Source organism: Prosopis cineraria, unplaced genomic scaffold, assembly GCF_029017545.1.
Source record: "Prosopis cineraria cultivar Desert tree isolate PC_DT_omini unplaced genomic scaffold, ASM2901754v1 PC333, whole genome shotgun sequence".
Classification (NCBI taxonomy): domain Eukaryota; kingdom Viridiplantae; phylum Streptophyta; class Magnoliopsida; order Fabales; family Fabaceae; genus Prosopis; species Prosopis cineraria.
In genome coordinates, this window is record NW_026555660.1 from 1 (window position 1) to 5289 (window position 5289).

The 5289-nt window shown below is 39.2% G+C and overlaps 1 pseudogene; it reads left to right on the forward strand.

Moving 5' to 3' along the window:
* Positions 1 to 4: 4 nt before the first annotated feature.
* On the forward strand, positions 5 to 4814 carry LOC129296450 (probable CoA ligase CCL7; annotated as a pseudogene).
* The last annotated feature ends 475 nt before the right edge of the window (positions 4815 to 5289 follow it).

The following is a 5289-nucleotide window of genomic DNA, read 5'->3' on the forward strand; positions in this document are numbered from 1 at the left end:
ATCTGGTTATGGCCGTGATGGAATTTACAGGTCCTCAGGCCCCCTCTCGTGATTCCCAGGGACGAGAACCTCTCTCTCGTTTCATTTATCTTCGAATGTCGCCTCTTTCCCACCAAACCAGCCTTGATTTGACGCCGATTCCTCTCAAAACTCTGTCTTTCGGTCAGTTGAAGTTTGAAGTCCTTGGTGGTGAAAGTCTCCACACGCCTTTCTCACCCTTGGCATCAAGAAAAAACGACCGTCGTCCTCTTGTTTGCGCCCAAACACCTCCTCTACCCCGTTCTGCTTCCTCGGCATCGCGGCCATGGCGCCATAGCCTCCACCGCCAAACCTACCTACACGGTCGCGGAGGTTTCCAAGCAGGTGAAAGATTCCAATCCCAAGCTCCTGATCACCGTCCCTGATTGTGGGACAAAGTGAAGGGTTTCAATCTCCCCTCGGTGATTTTGGGTTCACAGACCCCTTCCCTCGTCGCGTCGAATTCCAAGATTACGACCTTCGATGGATTGCTCGAGTTTGCCGGTTTCCCACGGAATTTCCGGCCAGTAATGTCAAACAGAGCGATACGGCGGTGCTTCTCTATTCTTCGGGTACTACGGGTGTCAGTAAGGGGGTGATTCTCACGCATAAGAATTTCATAGCCGCTTCTCTTATGGTGGGCATGGATGACGAGTTGGCTAACGAGAGACACGATGTCTTTCTTTGCGTTCTCCCGATGTTTCATATTTTTGGGCTCTCAATCATTACGTACTCGCAGCTTCGGAGAGGCAACGCGTCGTGTCTATGAAGAAATTTGACTTCGAAATGATGTTGAGGGCGGTTGAAAGTATAGCGTGACTCGTTTATGGGTTGTGCCTCCAATCATCCTTGCTCTGGCAAGCAGAGCGTGGTGAAGAAGTATAATCTTTCGTCATTGAAGCAAATTGGTTCCGGAGCTGCTCCTCTGGAAAAGAATGATGGAAGAGTGTGCTAAAAAATTCCCTCAGACTTTGGTCATGCAGGTGACTTCTATGTTGGGTTGAGCTTAATTCGAACAGGAAATTTTGATATCATAAACTCGATATCTTTTGTGGACTACATTTATAAAACAGACTGTTCATATCCAAAGGTGATGGATGTGAGATGATTTTCTTTTATCCTCGTCAAATCTTTGACTTGCTGTTCTTAAGTGAAAGCCTCTTGATTTTTGATCTTTTTTTTCTTTTTTTGTCTAACTCTTGAATTTTAAACTTGCAAAAAAAAAAAAACTCAGCTATGTTTTGATTGAGTAATTAGAAGGAATACTTGTGGACGCTTGATGAAAAAGTTCATTGATATATTACCTGAAACTCACTAAAATTGACAACATTCCGCGAATGCATCGTTAAACGAACTGGTAACGTTAATATAGAAGTGAGGTCTTTTAGCCAGTTGTAGCTCAAGGTGGGCGGCGATTTGATGAAATTCTCTGCGTGGTGTGTTTTATTATTTTTTTTATCTGGGACTTATTCTTGCGCTTTCAGGGCTATGGTATGACAGAAACTTGCGGCATTGTTTCCGTGGAGAATTCAACAATGGGTATTCGTCATAGTGGTTCAGCAGGAATGCTTGTTTCAGGAGTTGAGGCTCAAATAATCAGTGTGGATACGTTGAAGCCCCTCCTCCTCGTCAGTTGGGTGAGATATGGGTACGGGGTCCTAATATGATGCAAGGTAGAGTTAGTTAAACCTTAGCTGACTGAAACTGTCACAGTGGGATTGATCAATGTCACATATTTCACTGAACTTGAATCTTAAACCGTAGCATTGAGAATTCTTAAGCTGGACAGGTTTGTCACTGCTGTTATAACAATCATGGTCCAACTATGCTATATCTGGTCAGTTAGCACTGCTTATGACTGACACGGGCTAAATCCATTTTATTCAATTCTACATTGGTGTTCTCTCCCTTTGCTAGAAATAAAGGAATATTACAGTCCTAGTCCCAGGTCATTGAGCATGTTGGTATTTTGGAACTAAGAAAAAGAGGTCTGGATTCTGAAATATGATTAACTTGTTTAGTAACATATTTCTACCATACTATCAAGTTGCACAAATGTTTGCTGTCTACTGGATGGAGAGTTTTTTCTGTAAACTATGCGCTAACAGTTTCCATTTTGATGGTTTTTGCAGATTCTTTAACTATTTTCTTTTGTTCATCAATTTTTAAGTAGTTGATTTGCTCAACACTTTGTCAATTTAAAAGTTGTGAACGTGCTTCGCTTTTCTTCAAAAGCAGTTTGGCAATATTTTTATATTTGGTAGTTGATGTTGTGAAATTTAATACCAGTGTCACAAAAAAATTTTCAGGTTATCACAACAATCCACAGGCCACCAGATTAACTATAGATAAAATGAGATGGGTGCATACGGGAGATCTTGGATATTTTGATGAGGAAGGGCAACTTTATGTTGTTGACCGTATCAAAGAACTCATCAAGTATAAAGGTTTTCAGGTTCGTAACCCAACTGCCATGTATACAACTTAGAATACTATACCTTGAATGCCATACGTACGTAAATACCTGGCACATATCTGAAACCTCCTCTAAGATGGAAGTCTTTAGGTTCAGTTTAGTATTTGAGTTCATAAAGTTAAGGTCTGTTTGGTTTCTATTCTCATTTTTCGTTTTTAAAAACTTTTTGCAATACAGTTTTCAAATTGTTTTTTCAAAACCAAAAAAAAAATCTTTTGGTTTGTAATTTAAAAACAATTTCAAAATTAACAAATTGGTCAATAGTGATGGTTATCAACAATTAATAGTGGTGATTTAGGATAATATCGGTCAAGGTAACTGTAGTTTGATTTAATATGTTATATTTTTTTAGTTTTTAAAAACAGAAAATGAGAACAATTTGGAAACAATTAGATTCACAATACTCCTCCAAACAAGTTTTTTAATTTTTTTGTTTTAAAAAGATATTTTGAAAACAAAAACCAAATAGGCTCTTAATTTTCTGTTTTGGCTCTTTAAAAACTGTTTTGAGCACTCTAATTGCGTATAGTCAACTGTTAAATTGGGGATCATGATAATGTGCATTCAATTTTGTTGGGCCCATCATTTAGCCCCTGGACTTTTTATTTTTATTTTTAAAATATGGTCACTTTTGTTATATGATAATTAGATGTCAATGATTTTAGTTTGTTAGTACATTAGCTGTTAGTGAGCTGTGTGTCATGGGGCCATTATTCTTTCTCCAAAAGGTTAACCTGTCGGGGTGCACAGCATACCTCCCTCCCCTTCCATTCAAGGGGACACCATTCTATACACGGGTGATCAAAGTATCATTACCTTTTGTCCCACAAAATTAACCCAGTGGATATGCATCACACTCATATAAAGCTAGGACTTTTTTCAAATCCCTCTAATGTTGGACATAATAGCTCTCCCAGCCAATCCATGATGCCCCTATCATGGTGGTCTACTAGAGGGGCCCAATGATTGGGCAAACTTGAGTCTGGCTCTGATACCACGTTGTCATTGGGCTATTGCTCTTTCCCCTAAAGGTTAACCCATCGGAGTGGGTAGCATACGTCTCTCTCCTTCCATCCAAGGGGATCACGCAATTGTCATCCATGGGTGGTACAAGTATCATTACCTTCTCTTCTACAAGGTTAACCTGCTTATATCCAAAGCCCTCCTAAATGTGGGATGTAACATGTGGCTATATAAGGGATGGGTGAGGGTGTTAGAGGGTGTCTTGCCAGTTAATCACGGAGAGTCCATTCTCTCGTCTTTTCTTTTTGGGTTTTCTTTCTCTTCTCTACTTCCTTTCCTATAAGCTTTCTTGAGGAATTATGTGTTAATCCGACTTGCTGTTATAACCAGGTTGCACCAGCAGAACTTGAAGGACTTCTTGTTTCTCACCCTGAGATAATGGATGCTGTTGTCATCCCCGTAAGTACCACATAGAGGATTTATGATTTAGTTCTACCTGCTTCACTTGGCGATAAGAATTAATAATAAATGCGCACTTTTTTGTGTTATCTTTCGTTGGCACTCATAGTTGAGTGGGTTACTTCCTTTCTGCAGGTATCCTGATGCTGAGGCCGGTGAGGTCCCTGTTGCCTATGTTGTTCGTTCGCCCAATAGTTCACTGACTGAAGAAAGACGTTTCAGGAGTTTATTGCTGATCAGGTGAGAGGAATCTGAAGAATGAGCCTTGTCACTATTCAGCACTCGTAAAATTAAGATACCTTAACTACGTCACATTGATGGAAATTCATGGAACCGAGAATTTTAGTTGGAGATTTAAAGAAATGCTTGCGTTATGAAGAAAAATTGATGATTATATCTTCCAATCATTTAGGTCGTTTTTGTGTGTAAGCTTTTTCTCTCCACTAATGTTGAAGTCATGCATGAGCATGAACTCAACCAAATTTACGTGGAACTGGAACGGTCTCTGACAGATTCTTTGGTCAATGAAGGAAAATATGGGCTAGGACTTTAGGAGTAGTTTTATATGCATAAAATTGTAATGCCTCTGCGCAGAATGTTTTACTGTATGTCAATTTTCACCTTCTGTGGTCAGTTGATCAATTTAGAAACTATTGGCTTGGTGGGCATCGTTGAGTTGACATTAATTCTTCTTTCGGTTTGCAGGTGCGCCTTACAAAAAGACTGCGAAGGGTGACGTTCATCAACGCCGTTCCGAAGACAGCTTCTGGAAAAATTCTCAGAAGAGAGCTTATTCAGAAAGCACGATCCAAAATATGAGAATAAATGGACGATGGACCAAAGAAGGCCCCTCCTCTCAACATAGTGTGGTTAATGACTATGCCATTAAAAGTCAAATTCAAAAATATGTTTAAAGGTAGCTAAATAGTGCGTTGTGTATTACTACTTGGTACTAATAGTATGATGTTATAGTAAACTACATACGTTCTCCTTTCATTTGTGGGATGGAAAAAGGATGCAAATACGTTGGTGGGCAGCAAGCAGTATCTCTGGCTTTTCTTCTCTTAAGTTGGGGACCACCATAACGCTTCTCCTTGGAAAATTGAACCGAAGGATGGGAGAATTGGCGTCGTATTTCTCTCAATTTTGCTTCGTTACGTTTCATCTTTCTATTTTTTTTATTTAATATCAAATTAATTACCCTGCCACTGCCAACTCGTTGTTTAAAAAGAAAGACACAGCGATGGACAATTTAAGACACAGTGAGTTGTGTTAAAAATGATTTTTACGAAATAAATAAAAAAATAAAACTGGCAACATTATTTAAAATAATGTGCAATAATTTTATACTTTGTTATTTTCACTTGTTAAAT